Source organism: Lynx canadensis, chromosome A2 (genome assembly GCF_007474595.2).
Source record: "Lynx canadensis isolate LIC74 chromosome A2, mLynCan4.pri.v2, whole genome shotgun sequence".
Lineage (NCBI taxonomy): Eukaryota > Metazoa > Chordata > Mammalia > Carnivora > Felidae > Lynx > Lynx canadensis.
Genome location: NC_044304.2, coordinates 131,916,201 through 131,941,327, shown reverse-complemented (window position 1 = coordinate 131,941,327; position 25,127 = coordinate 131,916,201). Strand labels below are relative to the sequence as shown.

Here is a 25,127-nt window from a genome sequence, read left to right as displayed (position 1 = left end):
TAGCCTTTATCCCTAAAGGTCACACTCCTTCAAATATGGTGAATGAAAACAGACCCAGGACAGGGCACATAAGACATTTCAGAACACCATAAAGATTTTCTGAATAAAGGAGACCCAAAGAGTGGTGGTCATAAGACAGGTCACCAACAATAACTGAAAAACAGAATATAGTTTAAATTTCCTCAGGAATAATGCTGGAAATTAGAAAACAATGAAGCAGTATTTTCCAATTTCTGAGGACAAATAGTTTAATATTTGGTAAAAAATAACCAGCCAAACTATCCATACCCAGCAAAAACTATCAATCAGGTATGACAGTAGAATAGAGATACTTTCTAATGTCCATGGGCAAAAATATATATGCCCAGTATATCTTTTCTTAGGAAGCTAATAAAGGGTAAGTATCAGCAAAATATGGAAATAAACTGAGAATAGGAAAAATCTAGGATTTAGGTAATGGGTGATCCAACATAGAAAATTGTCAAAGTCCAAGGATAACAGTTTTATTCTAGGCCGAGACAGAATCAGTCCAAACTTGACAGGGGATGAAGAAATAAGAGGAAAATCTTTCCCAGGAAAGTCAATGGACCTCAGATGAGATTGAACATTTGAAAAAATATTTTAGGTATTTGGTAGATCTTTGAAAGACTGGGTAAAAAAAATTAGTGATAACTGCATCACTCATCATTAAAATTAAGAAGTACCTAGATAACTAAGCAAGTGAAAAAAATTAAATATAGCTTGTGAAAAAGATATTCTAGTTCATTATTTTGGTCGGTTCAGCAAAGAAAAGAGTTTCACAGTCTTGACTGTATACACTGAATATTGTTTAACCAAATATACTGAGAACAAAGAGGGAGCAGAGGTGAGGGAGGGAGGTGTACAGTAGTTTAAAAACATCAACTAATTAACTAGCCATATATTGAGAAATTAAGCTGGCTCTGTATAATATTGATAAATTAAGCATAGCTATATAAATATATTATTTAGGAATATTTAAGTTAATGCTTGAAGAAAGAGCTAAAAATGTTGAAAGATCTTGCCTTTAGGGAAGAAGTCTGGTGGTGGCAGTGAAAAAGTTGGGCAGAAAACTGACATTTTTGTAAATATAAGCAATTTAGTTATTGGTGACTTGCTAACTCTGTATTGGCACCTCTTTGATCAAAATATTTCATGCAATTACAATTCCTGATTTGAGCATCTCTATTTGGGAGCTATTTCAACCACAAACTCAATGGGATGTTAACTGTATATGTGAAAGCTTTCTAGTTTAGGCATTAAACATACCCACATAGAGCAAACGGTCAAATGCCCAGAATGGCGAAGTATTAGGCAATGTGTTTAATAATGTCATTGGGATTTTCTTCCTACACCTGGGAAAGTTCCATGAAGTAGAGCTAGTCTATTTTTAGATTGATAACTTTGCCTGAAAATGCAATCACTTTAGAAGACTTCTTGATTGCCTTCTGGATTTTTTATCTATTCCTATTATTACTGGAGAAAACTAAGAAGTTAGTGTGAAAGAAAGGAGGTAATGTTTAAAGATATGTTACACCTCAGGCTTCCCAAGAATTCCTCAAATTCTTGAAGATCTTATATGCCTCTGATCTATTAAGTGTTTTCTGAGCATATATCGTCAAAATCCTCTGCTAGGAGGTAGGCTTAGGATACGCTTTATGGTATAGAAATACGTTCCAAACATCACACTAGCTTGAAGAAAACCTCATTAAAAATATTAAAGAAATATAAATAATGTTTGAAATGATAGAATAAAGATGATCCTTTTGTTCCAGAGAGCTTACAGACTGATTTTTGTTAAGTTAATTAAACAAGGAGACCATTAGACTAAGGTGGCTCTAATGCCATGGCAACCTACTAAGCAAACCAAACTCTAAGCCTGTAAATAAATACAAAATCAAAACCTTGGGGCGCCTGGGTGGCTCAGTCGGTTAAGCGTCCGACTTGGGCTCAGGTCACAATCTCACTGTCTGTGAGTTCGAGCCCCGCGTCGGGCTCTGTGCTGACTGCTCAGAACCTGGAGCCTGTTTCAGATTCTGTGTCTCCCTCTCTCTCTGACCCTCCCCCGTTCATGCTCTGTCTCTCCCTGTCTCAAAAATAAATAAAACGTTAAAAAATTAAAAAAAAAAAACTAAGAATAATCAATAATAAACCATCAACTAGGTTTTAAGATACAACCAATCAAATAGTTTCCTTGCTTTGCTTCCACCTTTTCTCTATGAAAGTCTCTCCCCAAGCCCTTGTGAATGGAATGCTCTTAGCCACTTCTTTGGCACTGCTATATTATAATCACTTGTTGCTCAAATAAACTCTTAAAATGTTTAATATGCCTCACTTTGTCTTTTAAAATTTCAATGAATTTCAGCTTGGTCAATTTTAATTTAGAATTTACATAGTTTGGAAAATAGTTCTTTGAAACTTTGAAAAATAGTTACATTAGATACATCAATCTATGCAAAAAGGAAGACTAGTTCAAAAACTGTATGCGATAGCTAACATTACTGTTCTGTTACAATTCAGAAGAAAGCCTGGTGTCATATTTTTGCATCACTGTTCCACTAATAGATCTACTCTGTCCTAAAATATTAATTTGTTAGCTCATAAAACAATATATTTTTTCTTTTTGCAGATAAAATAGCTAATCAGTGGGAAAACAATCCAGAATTTTGTGTAAGAGAAGGCACAGGTTGATTCAGAAAGATTCAAAAGGGTTATTTTCCAGAACAACCTTGGAAATAATTTATTTAACTGCCTTATTGAGTGGATGTAATGAAATTTTGGAGTGGTAGGGGGGTTTGGAGCTGACAGCCAAGAAAGAATTCTTGAAGACATCTTTGGTGCAAAAACGTGACTTTATTAAAGCATGGGGACAAGACCCATGGGCAGGAAGAGCTGCACTGGGGTTGTGAAGAGTAATTGGTTACATATTATGGAGTTGGGGGAGGTAAAGTCAAGAGGAAGTTTCTTAAAAGGATTTTCATATACTAAAGAATATTCACAGGATACTGGAGGGCTAGCTATTGTCAAGCTAAGGTTGTTTTTCCCTCTAGCAAAGCATTACCATTAAAATAGTAGGGAGTTCCTGGAGAAATGTATACTCTGCATTTGCTTCAAGTATTTGTCAAGGGCTGTAGCTTATACGGAAATTTAATTTTACCTGCTATTTTCTTCTTCCCCATATCACTATAGAGGGGAAGGTGATGTTGGGGCTCCAGGAAATGGAGTCTACAGGTTTCTGGAGATTAGGCTATTGATAAGATTGCCTTTTTCTTGAAATTTACTAAGATATTTGTAAACTGAAGGATACTCATGTCCTGCAGGTCTCTAATCTCTATCAATCAACCATTTGTTTCCTTTCCTTTCCTTTGTTTTTGGGCAGCCAGAAGTTCCTGAGGAATATTACACATATCCCACCTTGGGGAGGGTGAGGGCAGTGTGCTAGCTTGTAGTTTGCCCTCAGCCTGCCTTATGCTCTCTCATCATATGCATTACTTTGGATTAGCAAAACATAGGAGTAAATAACCCATGAATAGTCAAAAAAAATGTGGTAAGGCTAAAAATTTTTGCCATTTTGACAGTTGACTCAAAACATTCTCCTTAGAAATGCGTTTTACCTGGTTATTGAGTAGCTTCTCTTAAGTATGCTAAAATGTTTGATTTTTAATCTAGTGCTATTTCTTTTTAAATAAGAGCCCACACAGAGTGAATGTAGGTTGTCACTTTCTGGGGCATTGTGTTAATTTCATAATTACATAGTCTTGTATGACCGTATTTCAAAAGATGTCAGGGTGATTTATTTTTTGTATTTCTGGTCATTGAGAATGTTCATTGCTTATATGAAAGACCTTAATGACTAAGCCAACTTCCAATAGAAAGGCAATAAATTCTACAGGTAGTTGTCCCTCCAACTCTGAATTATCTTTGTGTCAGTGATTAGTTCTAATATACTTGCTTTATTTCAACCCACGTGTCCCTGATCTAAATCACTTTAAGAATTTCATTGGTGGAAGGGGCCTTGAAGGCCACCTCATGGAATTTCTATGTGAGACAGCAATCTCTTCTATCCAAGACTTATGTCTATGGAAGACAACTGGGACAGCTCACCTATGACGGAATGCCCCTCAGATGAAGGGGTTTTTGTTCATCCATTTCTCAATTCCTTTATTCACTCAATCATTTATTTAAGTGTTCATTCTTACATTGTCCAAGTCTCTTTAGAATTTTAAGTTTAAAAGAGTAATTAAAAACAATCATGATTTCACAGGCAGGCGATCCTGTTCACAAACCATCTTAGGTGATGAGATTATGGTATGTATATTTTAGGAGCAAATACAAATTAAAAATAAAAAGCTAATTTTCCCTGTTAAAATTAAGGGAAGATATGCAGCCTACCCATTTCTTAGGGCATTTTTATCAACTTGTAATTGTAAATTCTTTCTCTGCCCCTTCAAGAAGTATGTAACTCTTTTAAAAAGCCTCTTGCCAGTTTTACAACTCAGGAATGCCTTCCTCAAAGGCCTGCTAGCCATCCCTTTGGAATGTAAACACCAAGGGCTACAGCACCCTTCCTCCTAGTTTTTGTGGGAGGTGGAGTTTCTGTGGGAGGTGGGAGCCTAGCTCCAAGATGCAAAACTAATTGCCCCTCATAAAGATGTGAGGAATTCTCTTTCCTTTGTATAAACCCAGTTACCAGGTGAATTTAGGATAAACTGTGTGTGACAAATAGTGCTGTCAAGTTCTCTTACTTGAGGACTAATTATTGTTTATATTGAAAACATGCATGAAATGAGTTATATCAGTAGGGCCATATAAAATGGCGAGATTTCTTTCTGTCTTTGAATCTCTTAGTGGGTTTCCTGTGATGTGCATCACATTCCGGTCTAATGCTTATTCAATAATAAAATTGTTTTCTTTCTCTTCTATCTTTGTGGAGAGGCTTTCTGAAATGGAAAGATTTTGTTTTTAATTATATTATTTCCCCCACAATATTCGAATGTTTCCCAAATAAAGCTGTGAATATGAGTCATTTGAGGGACTTAAAAACTAATTCCTTCCACAGATCTGCTGAGTTAGAATTTCTCAGGGCCTAAGAATTTGCGTTTAAAAATAAATGCTTCTGGTGATTCTGACGGATGGGTATTGAGATCTTGGACTAATTTGATTATTTGTATTGACTTACATAAATAACTACTAAGTTTGGGCATATGAGACATTTTGTGTAGAACAAAAAGATAAATTCTTTGAGAGTAGAGGCTCTACTTTATTTGGATCTTGACTCCTATACGCAATTAGGTGGTAATGGCACTTGGCATATAGCCGTGACTCAATAAATCTTGCTTTGTTTGTTGGCATTTTGAAAAGCCAAGAGGAAAAAATTCTATAATCTCTCTCATAAATTTATTCTAATTTCTCTCTTTTTTATCCATCCTTAGCTATTTATCTTAGATTCCCGATGTTCCCCTTAAAGTCCCATCATCCTTTGTTAGTATACTATTTAGCCTCCCACATTATAAACTTAGTAATTTTCAAAACTTAAACTCTACCTTGAATTATTATTATTTAGGTCAATCTAGTTCATTCATATTTAAGTACATAAGAAAGCCAAGAAAAACAAAATTAAACTTTTGAATCATTTTTAATTTTCTTAATTATCACTTGTGAAAAGTGATAGTGCTATAAAATATTTTCAGTTGTATGGCATCTTTTATTAAAAAATTCACCCATTTATTAATGTAATATCATAGTTTGTGAGATTCATAGACACTACAATCATTTTAAGAGTAGGTAAATTTATTTTGCAGAGTAACACAGCTGTGCGATTTTTTTCTTTAAATATTTAAACTAATTAAAACATTTGAACTGCCAAATAACTGTCAATATTCAAGTTTATTTCTAAGTTTTTCTATGTCACCCTAACATAAGCCTTATTATGACAAACTTTTCCAAGTTAATGTATATGTTTATGCCGGGATTTATTATTAACAATATGCATTCATAATTCTGCCCCAACTCTTTATTAAACAATGGGCAACTGAATCTTATAAAAAGGATTGAAATGTCACAACCATTTGTTAATTGTAAATAAACTACATTATGTAATTTTTTGTGGTTTCTCTAAAAGATTTCCTGGGTTGAGCTCATCAGAATTACTCATTGTTTAAGTAGCACCTCAGGATTTAGTTCTTAGACTCTATTTTATAAATATAAATATAAATATAAATATAAATATAAATATAAATATAAATACAAATATACATATAAATATAGTTATTTAAAACTTGGTTTCATTTGAAGTAAATGATAATTATCCAATTTTTGGCTGATACGTGTGTGTATGTATGTAGGTGTTTTTATAAATTGTGTTTGTTTATGCAACTTCCAAAAAAATCTTCAAAAACAGTATTACCAAGTTGAATATTATCTAATTAACCAACAAGGTCTGTCTGACAGACTGGGAGGTTATCAGGAGATAATCACAGCCCTCAGGTGCTGTGAGGCATTGGGTGCAGCTAAGTGCCTCTAATTCCCCAAGGGCGTGATTAGCTCATGATAACAATGCTCCCTTGAGTTGTTTTATTGCTTTTATAAAAAGCCTTTGTTATGGAGAAAATGTTTATTTTTATTCAGGAGGAGGATGGAGTTGACAGTTGAGACTGTTGAAGGAATAGCAGTTACTTCTGACTTATGGTACATACCTTGACAAATCTGCTCATTTAAAATGTTTCCCAGCCAGTCTGGATATTTTGACTACCTCAGTAATCTGCAATGAAGTCCAACTTCCATTTTGGACAGTTGTAAATTTGTGGTTTCAAGTTAATAGTATGGGTTCTCTAAAATTAGAAAGTGACCCATTTTGTAGAATAACTGCATATGAAAAATTAACCAATAATTTTTGCAGAAAATCAGAAAAATATTGGGGGTACTCAAATGAATGGTCTCAAACCCCATGATCAAAGAGATTGGCTGACACAAATGAATGCAGGTGAAATTGTGAGACTGACATCAGAAAGCTTTACTTCTCTTTGATGCCTCTCTTTTCTCCCCAGAAATGCAACCCTGGTGCCTTTCCAGTTCAAGTAGAACAAAATCCAAACTTTTCATTATGATCTGGACATGAGCTAGTCCCAAAGACTTCTCATATTCAATCTCTTATCTCCTTCATGAGGTTGTAGCTCTGCCAGTCTTTATCTCACTTGAAAAGGCCAAGCTTGCCTTGGGGAATTTGCACTTGCCTTTCTCTCTGAAATGGAACATTCTTTCCACAGGTCTTCACCTGGCTGCCTCTTGTGACCATTCCAGTCTTAACTAAAATATCGCCATCTCAGAGAGGCCACTCCCTAAAATGAGCATCCCCCATTACCCTGTTTCAGTTTTTTTGTTGCACATATTGAATATTAAAGTTATTTTAATTTGAGTGTCTGTATTTGCCAATGAATGTAAGTTTGTGAAGGCAGAAACTTTCTTACACTAATAGACATGTGGATGTATGTTTAATATATGTCCAATTTTTACCATAATATACATTTTTAATGCCTATTTTTCATTCATTCTCCTTTCTTCTTCCTAACAGAACTCAAAGATTTTACCTTTTGTCCTCTGCCCTCCAGCTGACCTGTGTCATGATAAGTTGGACCAATGCCAGCTCCAGGCAATGCATTTCCTTGAACAGTGAGCAAGGAATGGGTAGGTGACCCAATTTGAGCCAATGAGACTTGATGACAGATTTGGTAGAGACTTCTGAGAGAGCCCTTTTTCACTTTGTGTAAGAACTTCAAGAATAGCTTTATTTGTGTTCCTCAGATCATTGTCAATGGGAATCACAGGATTCACACATGAATGAGTGAAAAGAAACTCCTTCATTTAATGAAGAGCTGTTTATATCATATACTGGATATAATTTCATCACAGCGAGGATAGTGAAACAGTTTTTGTGGGAGTATAAATTTGTTGTGCAGTTATTTTATATAGCCTCTAGGATGCTCCAATTTAGAAAAGCAAGGAGCGATCTTACCTAGAAGGTCATCCTACATGCTCAAACAAAACCAGGCAAATCAGATCATAAAAGGATGATTATACGTCACTGTTTATTTATGTGAACAGTACTTGTCATCCCAGTCTGCAAACTCTTAACGAGTTTATTTATATTTTGATTTCCCATTTTTATTAGCAGCATAGATTACTAAATAAACTATTTAAGAGTACTAAATAAATAGCTTTAACTGCTATGGTATACCAGGAATAAATATAAAATTCTCCAGGTTTTTAAGCCAACTTTTGAATCTAAAAGTCAATATTAACAGGGAAAGTTTAGGTATCAAGAGGCCTGATATCTGAAAACTAAACATGATGTGAGTGTTGGTAAAATAAATGAGAACTGAAAGAAGAATGTATTTGGAAAAATAAATATGAACTCAGTCTTAAAATAGGAAACTAAGCATTTAATTTTGGGATATAGGGAAATATATATATATATATAATAAATGATATAAAAAAGGCTAAGCAAACTATGTAAGAGTACTTTTATTTGTATAATGCCCCTTCTCCCTTAAAAAGTTCTATGCCTTATTTGTCCACACTAAAATGTGACACATAAAATATTTACTAATAAAGTCTTGTAGCTTTGAACAATAATGATAGCAGTTAATAATTATTGAATACTTACTAGGTGTTGTTGTTTTAGGGTTCTATGTGCAATAGCTCAAAATATGTAGAAGGGACAGTGACTTGGCAACTAGAAGGGGAAGGGCAAGAATTTGAACCCAAGCAATCTGGCTCCGAAGTCTACCTGTGTGACCAAATTGTGTGAAACTCAAGGCTTATTTGTAAACAACAAGTAACAAAGCAGATTATCAGCCAATGAAGAATATAAATGTGTCTTTGGACATGATCCTTACCATCTATCAGTCCAACTTCAGCAATTATTGCATTTCTCATTACCTTTTTCCTGATGCAGAGGCAACTCTAGTGAGAAGACTCATTGAACCTCGGTAGCTTATAAATAATAGACAGAATACAGTGGTCATTGATGTTATTTATTCTCAACTGAGTTGAAAAGAGCCACAGATGTCAATCAGCATGGCAGAGATGTCCAATTAAAATAGCATAAAATGACTCTAGCTTTTTTAACAACGATTCTCATAATTTCTTAGATCCTGTTAATATTCTGTTTGGTCCATAAAACTGTCTTGACTCCTTTTCCAACTTTTTCATTTATTCTTTTTAGGCAAGAAAGGCCAAGAACATGTCTATAGCTTGCATACCCAGAGAATTATACCACACAAATAAGCTTCCCGTGGAAACCAATTTAAAGTAAATGTTAAAAGAAGGAGTTGGCCTCATATGATTAAATGAGAAGGGCACATCCGTGCTATGCTTCCCTCAAACCCCAAAGCCTTAATCTAGTCATGAGAAAATATCAGACAAACTCAATTGAGAGGCATTCTATAAATAAAAAACAATGACTCTTCAAAGCATCAAGGCCATAAAAGATAAGGAAAGAAGGAGAAGTCATCATAGATTAGAAGAGACTAAGGAGGTATTAAACTAAATACAATGTGGTAATCTGAACTAGATCCTGCAACAGAAAAAGATAATAGTGGAAAACTGGGAGAAATATGAATGAAGTCTGTAGTTCAGTAAATAGTGTTGTATCAGTGTTAATTTCTTAGTTTTGATAAATAAAAGATAGTTATAAAAAATGTCAAGAAAGTTAGAATGTAAAGTTCACTATGTGATTCTGACATCCTATTTGTTCAGGACCTCAGTGCATATGCAATTGCGTATGACTGAATAAAGAGAAGTGGCTCTAAGAAACAAAGTTAGAGAATGCTTTTTATTTGCTCTTTATGTATGCACTTGATTTACATGGCAATGATTTGATTATTTTTTTCTTGTTGTTCTTAAGGATCTAATGATAATACTACTCCTGGATCCTCCATAAAGTGGCTATAAAATCAGATTTGTTCATTCATATGACTTAAACATTGGTAATACTGAAATACAGGCCTTTTTTTCTTCCTCCAACAACATCTCACTATCTAAATTGCATACTTCTGCTAAATTTACCTTACATTCCTTCTCTCCCACTTCATATCTATGTTATTTCTGTAAGAAATCATTTGGTAAAAGTAAACTAAGAATACAACTTTCACCTTTGACTTTGATTTTATTGTTCATTTCCTTACACTTATTTTCTTCTTGTAATACCTAAGAAGAAATCAAAATATCACCTAATCACTTAAGAACTAAAAACTATCAAATAAAAATAAAATGCTATACATTTATTTTCAGGTAATAAGGGTTCAATGTCCAAATCCCATCAAGTTCTCATTTCTGAAATGTTATTGCTGAGAAACTCTTTCCTGCATTATTGTTAAGTGACCCTGTTTGATTCATGATTAGTCACAATTTACATCTCTTCCCAAAATGGCATAAAATAATGTGCAAATTCTCTAATGCATTTGCAAGAAAAATATTATTTTCTAATGACTCCTAATGAGCCCCTGTTTTATGCAGGGTGTGAAAAGTTGCCAAGATGTGTAAAACAATTAGGATGACAAAAAGCATGAGTTTTAAAAGCCATTTTGCTTGTGCAATGTGTGTGAAAATCCAGAATAAGTCCTACGGGAAAAATTAATTTTAATAACCTTTTCTTCTTGCTTGAGGACTGTGTAAATCTAAGGCACAAAGAACTGTGTATTAATGGGTCAGGCATAATAATGAGAGTTTGATCTCAGAATAAATCTATTTCATCATCAACCTGTTACTTTATACTTGAACTGTAAGGACATTTGGTTATTTACTAGAATAACCATATATTATGTCTCCTACAGGTGCAATACTAGGTAAAAAGTAAAGAAGATGAAACCTTAAATAGTTTTTCTTCATGTGAATTTATTTACTATTATGGAACATTGTTTATGCCATAAACTCATTGATAATTGAAACCTAATCTTTGAAACTAGTACCTTCATAGATTAAGAGATTGGCATGTGTTAAAAGTGCTTTGATTCCAAACCTTTAAATATAAATGGAGTATCCCACGAAGACTCAATGATCTAATTCTAGATAGCATTTACTAATTACAAAGCTTGAAAATATTCCAGAAGGTACAATACATGACCTTCTCATTCAACAGTTATTCCTGAAGCTAAATATCATATCTAAGAGGAAGTTTTTATATTATCTTAATAGTTAAAAATTAAGGATGTAGTCCATCATCTAAGGTGTAAGTCTTCATTAAAACTTCCAGAATATATGATTTTACTGGGCACATCATTTCCAGCAGCTTTCTTTTTTATCTTTGCTTCTACATTTAAGTTCCAAAAGTATCAAATGATGGAAGCAATTTTTACAATGAGCCACTGAATGTGAAACGATCGAAGCGAAATAAAGGAGAGAGTTTCAACAATATCAGATCTTATTGGTATCTGTGGGAGAGTGTGAGAATAAATTTGTGGTTAAGAATTTACACTTTAGAATCAGATTAATTTGCACTCTACTCCCTACTCTGCCACTTGTTAACACTAAGACTTTGGCCAACTCATTTATCCTCAGTTTCCTCAGCAAATGTGGAGTGATTACAAATAGTCCTTATTTTATTGAGTCATTTTGTGATTCCATACCATATGTGGAACTTAGTTAAAACTGTCTTCACAGTGGCTATGAAAAGGTTAAGTCTCAAGATTGTTAAGAGGCTAAAGGATAAGGAGTTTAATGCTGCTATATAATAAGAAAAATCATCATAGAATTCATAAATTGAGGAAATCATATCTTATCCTGGATTTCAAATAGAATGTTCTCTCCTACCAAAAGTCAGGGAGGGCATATAGCCCTTGCCAGTGTTGCACAGCTTCAGAATGAACATAGAATAGGGTTACCCTTGGGGCAGGTAGAAATGGTGCCTGGAAAGCAGCATGGAGCTCTCCTAATGTTCTGCTTCTTAATCTTGATGATGGTTATTTAAATGTGTTCACATTGTGAAATATACATTAAGCTGTGCACTTATAATTAGTGCACTTTTCTGCATTTATGCTATACTTTTGTAAAGTTTACAGTTTGTACTCTGCAACTAAATTTTCCCATTCTTATCCCAACTTGTTTACCATTTTTTCCTCCTGGCATGTAAATTCCAAATCTTGGATTTTCTTGTCTGCGTTGTCTGGTTTTTTGTTTTAAGTTTATTTATTTTGAGAGAGAGAGAGAGAGAGAGAGAGAGAGAGAGAGAGAGAGACTGCGTGCATGTGTATGCATGAGCCGAGGAGGGGCAGAGAGAGAGAATGAATCTAAAGCAGGCACCTTGCTGTCAGCACAGAGCCTGACTCAGGGCTTTGTCTCACGAACCCTGAGATCATGAACTGAGCTTAAATTAAGAGTTGGATGCTTAATTGACTGAGTCACACAGAAGCCCCATTTGTTTTGTTTCTGATCAGATTCTGTGTCCAACCAATTAGGTAGCAGGGCAAGATCTAGACTGAAAAACCAAATACTGAGTCAACTGGTTTTGAGGCTCTTTAATACAGCTGACCCTCTTATCAATCACTGATCACCAAACCCCATATTAAGATGTTATTTTTGTTTTCTAATATTGAAAATTCTTTTTTTAATGTTTATTTATTTTTGAGAGAGAGAGAAACAGAGCATGAGCGGGGAGGGGCAGAAAGAAAGGGAGACACAGAATCGAAAGCAAGCTCTGGGCTCTGAGCTGTCAGCACAGAGCCCAACTCGAGGCTCAAACTCAGGAACCATGAGATCATGACCAGAGCCAAAGTCAGATGCTTAACTGACCAAGCCACCCAGGCACCTCTCTAATATTGAAAATTCTTAATGGGTGTAGCCTGCTAAAGCAGAGACCTAGGGAACAGGATCACAGGAGAAAGCATGAAGAGCTGGGTATTAAACATGGGGTGTGTTAAGGTAACAAGAACATAATGTGGCCCAATATAAACAGAAGAGGATGGACACATAAAATAACATCCTCTCACAAAGCTGAATGACATGAATTTCTTTACTTTGGTTTGCATTCTTTTTTTTTCAAGTTTATTTATTTATTTTAAGAAAGAAAGTGTGAGCAGGAGAGGGTGAGAGAGACAGGAGACAGTGAGAATCCCAAGCAGGCTCTGCACTGACAGCATGGAGCCCTGCGCGGGGCTTGAACCCACGAACTGTAATATCATGACCTGAGCTAAAGTCAGATGCTCAACTGACTGAGCCACCCAGACATCTCTGACTTGTATTCTTTTTGAGAAAGTACTTTACTGGAAAACTTCCTTACTAATTAACATTACTATTTAAATATTATATAGTATTCAAAACAAATTTATTGAGAGCATAAATTCAAATTAGAGTATTTTACTAATAAATTTGAAAAGATAAAGAATGTCACCATCAATGTAATTATTCATTATACTCTAAAATAGTGATGGGATGCAGGACATACTACCCTAAAATATGGCACTGTGCAATATTGAATAATCTAAGCTGAAGGAGTTTGAGAACATGGCAGAAGCCGAAAAGTTCACCTATCCATATCATCCTTCCCTGAAACAGGCCATAAAATCCCTCTGTGAGAGGTGCCCTTGTATTTACAGAGGAAAGGAGCATCTTTTTCTCCAAAGACAAAGGGACCCCAAGAAGAATCTTAACAGGACTGTCTAAATTTCCCCCAATGTAATGTATAATTACCTCCTACTCCTTTACCCAACCAACTCTCCACTCCCCATCAAACCTAGCATAAAAAGACAAGTCTGTGTCTTTGCGACTTCATTTCCTTATGAAGGCTGCTGTATTATGTAAAACTTAAATGTATATGCTTTTCTCCTCTTAATGTGGCTTTGTCAGTTTAATTTTAAAACCTGACCCAGGATGCTAAGAGGGTTGAGGAAAATGTTTTGCTCCCTATATCAGCTAAAATCTAGCATGTATCAAGCACCTCCTAAAAGCCAGAAGCAGTGTTAATTGCCAGCATTTATTTAATTTTATTTCAGCTTCATTGCAAAACTGTAGGACAGATATGTCATTCTATCTGAGAGGATGAAAATAAGACCTATGTAGGATTCATGACCAGTCTATGGTCACATGGTAAAGAAATGGTATGATTACTATCCCATTCTCAAGCTGCCTAATTGTAAATGTACCTGTCCTTACAATACTGTTCTATAAGAGCAATAATATACATTAATTCAAAACAATATTCTAGACCTTCAGTGTGGCCTGAGGTAAAAGATTTTTCTTGAACTCAGGAAAATACAAGAGTACAAATTAAAAGCAAAGAATTTATAGACATGTAGAAGACTAAATTAGGATATTTCTTTGTAACTTCTTATGCTAGTAACTTCAAAAATGTCAATGAAAAAGATGATTTGGGGGAAGCTATACATTACATAAGTACATATATTTTTACATCGTATATCCCAGATTTGGAGCTGAGTTAGCAGATAACCTGGAAATGCCAAAGGATGCAGACAAAAATAGCCTCAAGGCAAGCCTGCTCTCTCTAGCCAATGGCCAGGGAAGGGGCAGCCTGGCAAGCAGAAAGCTTTTAGAAAGTAGTTGCTCTACTCCAGCTAAACACACTAATAAACACCACTAATAAAATGGTAGCTCCATTTCTACCTGCACTAGCAAAGGCCATGTTGGGAGCCTAGAATTCTACCCATGCCAAGGCTTACTGAGGTGTCCCAACTCCTCCCCAACTAGGGTGGTGTCAGAGAAGGCCAGGAAGGGAGTCAGGAATTTGACTATTGTCAGGGATGACTCCCATTGTGGAGTCAGTGGAAACCAAATGGGGAGCTGGACTTCCACCCCCACCAGCATAACTAGGTGCCCCTTCTCATCCTCACTGGGGTGGTGTCAAAGGAAGCCTAGTGGAAAGTCAGGTCATTCACTATTGCCAAGCAGTAACCACTCCCCCACGGTGTCAGTAGAGGTCACAGGGAATAGTAACAGAGGCACTCCTATCCCTCCCAGGTGGGGAGATATACGGGAGGCTGTGGCAGTTCTGTTTCTCTTGGACTGGTGGATGGTGTCAGCCTAGAGATATAAAAATAATATTTAAGACTTTGCCTGCTCGTCAGATGCTGGAGGCTGAGACTACTGGGGATCCAAAGCTTTTGGCCTCTCCTGTCCCAGCTGCTGTGTAAGGGAGCCATACCTTAGGAGACAGTGCCAGTACTTGAAAACATTTAAACAACAACAACAACAAACCAACACTTAGGAGTCAGGAGTATGTGGCAAATCTTCCCAACAGTGACTTTTATCCGGATCTTCTGCTTTTCCTACCCATTAAAAACAATCTAATGATATATCCTTTTGCTGCTAAAAAGAAACCGTCTAGAAGAATGTAGCTTTAGAGCAGTGGTTCTTAAGTGGTAATGATACTGTCTCTCAAGAGAAATCTGGTGACATCTGGCGACAATTTTTGGTCATTACGAACTGGTGAGGGGAGAATTAATAGTGACATCTATCACAGAGAGGTCAGAGATATTACTAAACCTCTTACAATACACAGAGAAATCCCCCCCAAAATAATTATCTGTTGATGTTGAAAAAACCCTGCTGAGAGGGAGAAACTGCAATATTGTTGAAGGCTCCATGTGTCTATATGATTTTTACATTTACATGTATACAAACTCTGAATCGGTTTCCCGGGTTTTCATGCCTCAGCACAAACACACAGACAGACAGATAGACACACACACACACACACACACACACACACACCTTGGTTTCTTTTTAATATGTGGCCATTGGCACAGAAAAGTCCTTTAAATGAGGTTTTTTTGTTTGTTTTTCTATTGTTTACATTTTAAAGCAAAACTTGGTTTTAATAGAGATAGGAGAAACACAAATGTATAAACAATGATAGACTTGAGTAGTGGACATCCAGATATTTTTCTTTGTTTTTCTATTCTTTCCTGAATTTTCCCAATTGGAAATTATACTGATTAATTAGTCATATTTTTGCCATATTATTATTCTTTAAACCATGATTTTTATGGCTATATAATGCCCCATTACAGAGGTACTCATAATTTATTTAACAGATGTCATATTTTGGATATTTCTGTTGTTTTCAATCTACCCTCCTCCTCCCTAGGAATAGTGTTGTATTTATATCTTTTTGTGTCTCTCCTAATATTTCTTGAAAACAAAGTCTTAGATGTTGAACTTACGGGTCAGAGATTATGAAAAAATTGGAAGTCTTCTTGTTGCTTATTACCAATTTACTTTGTATAAAGATTGTAGTAATTTAAACTGCTATTGAAATATGTGAAAATGGCAGTTTTCTATACAACTAGGTAATAATATTACCGTAAAACACTCCTGAGCTGATGAGAGAGATCAAAGAGTAGACTATGATAAAAAAGATTAGATATTAGGAGTTTGCTTTCATTTCAGGTTGCATTTATTGGAGGTCGGCACTATTTCAAAATAAAGCAGACGTTGCCTAGGCTCAGAAGTCACCAGCTCAAACTTGTCAGGGGTCAGGCCGGCAATTTATGGATTGAGGAGGCCTTGGGCAGAATGAGTGCACCTGGCGCCTCTAGCGGGAGGAAAGGTGAAAGTGAGAATGGAAATTGACTGAAGTCAAACTATTTTTTCTCAATTCTGTTTACAGTATTCTCAACCCCAGAACTTTTGAATAGCAGGAAATTTTAGATAACTTAATCCAACTACTTCATGTTACGAACAAAGAAAATGAAATCCAGGAAACTTCAGGAATTATCAAAATTCTCAGTTAAGTAAGGGTAGAATTACAATTGCACTGTGGGCTGGCTGACTCACAGCTCTGAACGTTTTTCACTGGATAATATTTTGATTTGGCATTTGCTCTGAATTGTGAAAATAGGCAGTCACCACAAACCCAGAATATAAAAGGGTTCAGAGAAGGCCTGAAGGTAATCAAGTAGTTTACTTCAATAAGTTATTGCTAGTAGTCATTTACTGGTTTCCTCAAAAATATACTTGCATGATTTTTTTTTTCTCTTGACCTGATTGAAGAGCCAAGACAGAGAGAAATGGGAACCATGGTGAGAGGTAACTCCATAAGTGGGTTAAAGAAAATGGCCATGCTGTTTAAGGTAAAGGTAATATATATTCCTAACTCATCGGACACATAGATTCATTACATAAGATCAAGTTAAAGGGCATCATTCCTTTGAGCAATATCAACTTTAGCCAAGAGACAATTTATGTGGAAAGAAACATATATAATATAGATATATGCTACCTGTAATTTAATACAGTTGACTCTTAAATAATGCAGGGATATGACCATTGGCCCCCTAGCAGAATTGATAATCCACATAAAGCATTTGACTCCTCAAAACTTAACTACCAATAGCCTACTATTGACCAGAAAGAGGCATTACCAATAACATGAAAAACTAACACATATTTTGTATATGTATTATACACTGTATTGTTATCACAAAGTAGAGAAAAAATGTTATTAAGAAAATCATAAGGAAGGGATTATACATCTATATTGTACTGTATTTATTTACAAACATCCACATATTAGTGGACCTTTGGAGTTCAAGCCCATGTTGTGCAAGGGTTAACTGTATATACCATATATAATATCTACAAGCAATGTGCACGCACACACACACATTTTTTCCTCTTCTTGCAGACAGAAATAATATCAGAAAGAAATGCCTGAACGAGATATAAGTAGAACCTAACAGCAAAACAGAGAATTTTTTGGCAAAGTCCTAGCAACCGTTACTTTATCCTGTGGAAAAAGCTCAAGGGTGTTGCAGAGACCTCCAAACTTGTAGGTCAAAGGAACTAACAAGGGAAATGTTAAATTGCTTTGCTCTCATCTGCCCTAAATTACTATTCACCACACCCCACAAGAGAAAACAGTTATTAATAAGATTTTTCCATTATTTTCAAAATAGCTTAAATATGTATTGGACTGTGTTTGTCAAGTTAAATAAGGCTATTTTTGGAGGTGTATTAGACAGAAAATAGTTTAACTCTTTCAGTAAAAATTTAATGATCATGAAAGAGTCACAATTGTTTCAGATTATAAAATGTTCTAAGGAGGACACCTAAATGGAAGCAAATTAATAATTCAAGAAATAGCTTAGTTTAATTTTTGACTATAGCACTTAGCCTTTTAGTGTTTAAATAATGGAACTATTATTGTCCATTAAACAAATCCTCATTAACATTAAAAATTTTTATCTGACTATGCTGTAGTTATATATCAAGTTTATTTAGGCAATCATATAGCTACAAATTCAGTTAAGCCAATTGATGGATATCTAGACTAAACATAATATGTTAATTAGAGTTTCTAAAATCTTGCTAAGTGAAAAATAATCTTTTAGGTAGTATAGATAATTTATGTGAACATAACTGAAGATGAGTCTCAATTTGTTATTGTCATAAGCTAGGACAGGGCTGTTCTGCTGTTGATGATAATCAAGGACAGACAGTTTGGTGATGACAGTGCCTGGAGAGAATGAATGTGGGTTCAGACATATTTAGTATCAGGTAGCAGGAAGATAAACATCAATGGTGGGGATAAACTGTGGAAACTAACCTATGGTGAATTAGGACTAGAGAAAACTTTGATAGTTGCCTAAATCATGAAGGCTTTTAAAAATAACTGTAGGTAATTGTGAGAACAGTAGAACTAGGCATAATAGGTAAATGATGAAATCTGCAAATATGAAAGATAGCAGATTTTTAGATAATCATGGGTATACATGGTTGCATATACTGTTCCTGGATTAATTTTGAGAAAAAAATCAAATAATTGATCAATACTATCAAACAATGACTTTCAGAGATTATATTTGGTAATGAAATTATTTGAGTATTTCTTTTTCTTCTGTGGGGGATGCAAATTAATAATGAAATGGCCATTATTCAGGAGAAGTAAAAGGCAAACTGAAAAGACCAAACTATCAACTGAATCTTTGAAAAATAAAAATATGACCAGGATGGCAAGAGTAGTCATTTATCATGTCAGCTCAATTCTAATAGTTATATCTGTGAGTTAGAATGTTAAGGTCACCATTTGATATAGAAGAAATTGGAAACCACCAGCGAGAGCAAATGTTCAAGAGGTCAGTGCACATTAGATTTAAAGGTCTTTAACAACCATGTGCAGATCGCACGTACAAGGTGATGTAATATCATCCCCCAAGAGGTTACATTAATAAAGAGAGTCAACCACAAGTTGAGAAGCAAAACTTCACAGTGATATTTCAGAAATTGTAATGCCAGTTCATCTGTAAGATTCACTGTGTTATTAGTTACATTTTTTCTTTGCAATTATTGCTGCTGATTATTTGTGTTGAAGGTTTTTAAGAGCATGTGGGCTTTTCCTTTTTCACTCAGCTAATCTTTTGCATGATATCGAGTCTGACCTCACAGGTTTCTGGCACTATTTCAGAAATAGGTATCTCTTCTAAATAGGTTGTCTGGATGGAAAGCCTCTATTAAACAAGTGGTTTAGATTGGAAACTCAAAAAAAAAAAAAAAAAAAGAGTTACAGACTGATATTTTAGAGTCTCGATGGCTTTTAAGAGTTTTTACCTTAAAAATGTCAGATTATTTCATATCCTATGCATTTTTAAAGTTGGTCATTCATAACGGGATATTTAATACAATTTTTTCCCCACAAATGTTGAATGAGTACTTACAGGTCCAAGGCTCAGAGTAGGAACTTTAGAGATACACCAAAGGAATGAGAAAAAATCACTTCTCTCATGACGATCACCATCTGAAGAGGTAAGAAAATAAGACAATGAAGAAATACTTATACGCAGGGTAAAATTGGGATATTTGAGATTCTAACAAGGTTTATGTGTTTCACTATTGTATAGTGATTTTGGAGGCATCTTCATGAATGCTTTGATCAAAATTACAAAATAAGGCACCTAACCAAATATTAAGTATCTAGGTCTCGGACTAGGAAATATATGCAAAATTCAAAATAGTGGAGAATTGGAAAACTGTTTATACTGGGTAACAAAATAATTTTGATTCATATGTATAAACAGTCCTCTTATACCCACTCTAAGAATGGATGAAACTCCAAACAAGATTTCACAGCCATGTCATAATACCCAACCTATAAGACACTGAATAAGTTGCCCTGGTGTTTCAACTTCCCCAGCTGCTCCTCATTCCATGATAAAGAGAGCAACAACTTTGATATCCATAGTATTGAAAGTGACAATATATGATCAACTTTGTGGTTTAAAAAGTTGTGAGAGGTTTGAGCCATAGTGTGCATGGGATAGTTAAAGAAATTAAATGCCAAGGAAAAGTGTCAATATACTCATAATTACATTACAATAATATACAAAGGGAAAATAAGACTGTAACAGACCTTGTGCTATGAACCATCTTCTCTTTGCAAATAACTTAAACATCCCTATCCCAGGAACAATATAATTTACCAAACTGCCACGATTTGGCCAAACACATGTTTTTAATGCATGAGAATATTTTGCTTCATGTAGAATGACATGTAACTTTAATTTAGCATAAACAAAAATATTGCTCAAGTCTTGTTCATTATTTTATTTAAATGACAAAAAAATTTACCCAGGGTAGAATTTTAGAGCTGTTATAAAATAGGCAAACAAACAAATTTAGGAAAATCTTAATGTTTATCATCAGAGAAAATTATATATGCCTACTTTAACCAAGGAGGGAATCTAGTGAGCCCCCCCATCCTGAATAACAGACTAAGAATATTGTTTTAGTTTCATTTATTGCTGAAGTAATCTTATAAGTATGGATGGATTGATTCTACAGTGACTGACTTGATGATTTTGAAACTAGAAAATGAATTGAGGGTTTCTTTGAGGGAACTATTCATAAATGATAGAGAACAGGATCCCAGTGAAATAAAAAAATAAGAAAAATGAAGGAAAATTAAAATAGCATATTTTAATATTTTTATTAGATAGATTTCAATTAGAGAGGTGGTAAAAAATAAACAGAATGGTGGGGCACCTGGGTGGCTCAGTCAGTTAAATGTCCAGCTCTAGATCTGACTGTTTATGAGATCAAACCCCACATAGGACTCCATGCTGACAGTGCTGAGCCTTATTGGGATTCTCTCTCTCTGCGCCCTCCCCCCCAACCGCCCCAATTCATGCACTCTCTCTCTCTCAAAAATAAATAATTAAACATTAAACAAATAAACAGAATGAGATTCAATAGAGAAAGATATCACAAAGTCAAAATAAACAAAACGTTGTAGGAGTAAAGTTAAAAATTACAAGGTAATGCACAAAGATCCAGACAATACTTGCCAATAATATTCAACCACTAGTCAACAATTTAGCCAGCTTAGATAAAAAGGTAAAATAAAAGGAGCAAAGTTATTATTTTTTATTATTAATTTAGAAAGAGAGAGAGAGAGAGAAAGAGAGACTGTGTGATCGAGAGAGGTGCAGAGGGAGAGAGAGAGAGAGAGAGAGAATACCACGCAGAATCCCTGCACAGCACAGAGCCCATGCAGGGCTTGATCCCATAATCCTGGAATATGCCTCGAAATTGAGAGTTAGATGCTCGATTGATTAAATCACCTAGGAGCCCCAGGAGCAAAGGTATTTAAATAATAAAACTTTCTACTTATTACTTCCAAGTTGATTGGGGGTCCATTCCTTCATGCACTGTAACAAACAATGGGACTATAACAGTGGATGAGACCAACACAGCACCTCTATTCATGGAGCTGATAGTCTACAGAGAGAAACAGTCAATAAAATAGTAATCAAATGAATACTTACATAATTAAAAATACTGATGGGTACTATAAAGGTAACAAAAAGTAGGTGTTAGGATGAAGAATAACAAATGGCTGCCTATTTTAGCAGAGAGACAAGGGAAGACCTCTCTGAGGAGGTGATAGTTAAACTAATATCTGAATCAGAAAAAGGAGCTAGAAATTTAAAGGTCCATAAAAAAGGAACATTTTGGGTAGAGGGAAGAGCAAGGGTTAAAGCCCTGAGACAGAAACTAGATCGGTTGCTACAAGTAGGAAGAATTGCTATAGCAGAGTATGTATTTAAGTTGAGTAAAAGGGAAAGCAGTTTTTTTTTATAAGGCGTAATTTACAAGAAAAAAACATAAAAGCCTACCTATGGGTAGGAAGTTATTAATACAGATAAAACTAATCCTAAAAGTTGTCTAGTCTTCCCCTTTCTACTTAGTCCAGATCTCATTTCTCCTATATGAGTAGAAGAATAATCTCCTGTGTCAAAGAACTGGATTAGATAAAAGAATTCTTGCAAGAGGGTATTTGTGTATTTGGTTTTCTGTGTGTTACACAAAATTAATACCATTTAGTATTTCTGAAATTTATATTTTGTGTGAGGCACTGAAAGACCAGAAGCCTGTGTTACACAACTTCTTCAGATTGCATAAAATGTCAAAAATTGTTATTGGTTCTCAAATTTCCAGAGATGACTCACCAGTTTGGGTGGCTATATCATATCAGACTTTCAAGGAAGTAGCCCAGGGTTCAGGGATCACATATTTTACTTTCATTAAAATTTTTACTCGACCATAGTTTAAGTGGTCTTATTTTTTTTTTTAGGTACTGAGGCCGGTGGGACTGTATTGATTTGCCAGTATGTCCTACTTAAAGCTGATTTCAGAAATAAAGTAATTTGTTACATTTTTAGAAACTAGGTGAATCTGCAGAACTGGGCCAACGCAGAGTAAAATAAATGACTAATCAAAGTAAAACCAAAATAAATAGAGAAAGTGTGTGTGTGTGTGTGTGTGTGTGTGTGTGTGTGTGTGTGTGAAAGAGAGAGAGGAAGAGAGGAGAGACAGAGAGAGAGAGAGAGAGACCCCATTAACAAATTAGGATTAAAAAAATTAAGATCAGTGCTTCTCCCCCTTATTTCCCATGCCCCAACATTCTCATCTGTGGTAATAATGTAGTAGCTGCCTTTTTCTTCATATATGTATACTCAAAAAGGAAATGCCTGAAGAGCAGGGACTTTAATTTCTATGTAGAGATTGAAATATTAGTATCCTGGAGTCTTGGAGTAGATGGTGTAGGACTGTCACATAGATGAACCTCCTCTTCCTTTAAAACAGTTGGTTTCAATACATCAGAGAAGAAATATTTTTAGAGATTGCAGTCTTCATCGAACCTGTATTCTATTGATTTCTATTCTTTGGCAGAAGTTTCAGTATGTTACTAATAAGAGGAAATGCCACCAAAATTTCCGGCACTATGTTTCAAAGGAAAACCTTCAGAATCCCAGAGAAGGTTTATGAGATGGTTATGGGTAGTTAAGACTTGCAAGTGTCTCCCCACGCTATTAAGGAGGGTGTCTGTACTCTCCAGCAGTGGGACACAGAGCATGCAGCCATGGCTGCTGACTGCACAGGTTTCAAAGATAAAGTGGAGCATGTGGACATTTAGGCGCTGACTCCAGCTAAATTGGTTAATGACTAGTATCATCTAAATGAGGTAGCAAGCTGAAAGACTCATAATCTCTCCCCGTGCGCAGATTTTAATTAAATAATTATAATGTCCTTGTTGTAATTATTTATCAGTAACTGTGCTCTTGAGTATTGCCTGTTTCGCCTTCATCTGTTCTGTCAGCTCAGCTGAACGATGAAACATTCACTTGGCGAAGATGAGGGGAAAATGAATGATTCTTATTCACCACAAAATAGCACTTGAAGAATTGTCAGCGAGGCAAGATTCCAGGTTCTGCATTTATAATTTTGTTTTTTGGAGAGGAAGCCCAGTTCCTGATCTGGGATATGATATGATTAGGCGTGATGCAGACTCAGTTTCTCTTCTAACATTCAGACATCAAGGTCCCTGAGGGGTTTTAAGAATATGAGGAGAAGGCATGTTTTCTCAGCATCTAGAACTTAACATTACACACTGAAACACAGCTCTCAAAGAACAGCATTTAAAAATATGCTATTTCCTATTTGGGGACGGTGGAATCTATAGTCTATAACACGGCATGTGTCTCAAATAGTGCAAAACCCAAAATTGACTAAGTAACAGCTTTCTATTAATGATACCCATAATGATTCAGAAGAGAAGTGACTGAAAAGACTCAGTAAGCAGTAAAGCTGATTCATGAGTCAAAAATGGGGTCACAGTGGAAAACAGAGGTAGATTTAGACCATGTAAAAGGAAGCAAGATCTTCATAGCAGACTTCCCTTAAGGAACTTGCTTTAATAAAGCATCACTTTTCTCCATCCTTCTGGGAGTTCAGAAAGAAGAAAAAGGTTTTAATTGCCACATGAGAGGTTTAATTTTAATAAAAGGAATTACACTGTGAGTGTGAATAGGGTTTGTAAGGCACTATAATACAACATTTGTCTTTTTATGTCCCCCCTCCTGTAATCTGCCCATCCTGCCTTCTCCCATTCTGCTAGGACCTTCCTTAACAGGCATTAGTAAAATGTACCTTCAGATTCCATCCACTGAAGAGATTTTGATTTAATGTGGAATTCTTAAAAATGAAAATGTTTAGGGGCGCCTGGGTGGCGCAGTCGGTTAAGCGTCCGACTTCAGCCAGGTCACGATCTCGCGGTCCGTGAGTTCGAGCCCCGCGTCAGGCTCTGGGCTGATGGCTCGGAGCCTGGAGCCTGTTTCCCATTCTGTGTCTCCCTCTCTCTCTGCCCCTCCCCCCGTTCATGCTCTGTCTCTCTCTGTCCCAAAAATAAATAAAAAACGTTGAAAAAAAATTAAAAAAAAAATGAAAATGTTTCAGCAGCCAAAAGCAGATTTGGGGATAGTGATTTTTGAAAAAGCTGAGTAAGTTATATATTTGTTCAAGGAAGTGCTTTAAATTTGAATCAGAATTTGTCACCAAATCTGACTACAGATACTTAAGACAAGTCTGACTTAGACGGTTATGGGCAATAAGGAAAACACAAGGCAAGTTATGAAATTTTATTTCCATGCATATTATGGATGTGTGTCTGTATGAGGCTTAGGACAGGAAAGACGTAGCTCCTTTAATCTCTCCTAATAATATCTTAAACTTTTTTTGTATAGAGTCTTATTTATCCTTTGCTAGGATTATTCCTAAATTTCTTTATTTTTAAAACTGTTACATATGGTATCTCAACATTTTCA

General features: G+C 35.4%; 1 long non-coding RNA gene across 1 annotated transcript in view; it reads right to left on the bottom strand.

The window, feature by feature from the left end:
* The window catches only part of LOC115500715, a 58,689-nt gene extending 38,930 nt beyond the window's left edge, over positions 1-19,759 (bottom strand). The window contains exon 1 of the long non-coding RNA XR_003964622.1: positions 19,683-19,759. This is a non-coding gene — a long non-coding RNA (uncharacterized LOC115500715). The remainder of the gene's footprint in view (positions 1-19,682) is intronic.
* Between the last annotated feature and the right edge of the window lie 5,368 nt (positions 19,760-25,127).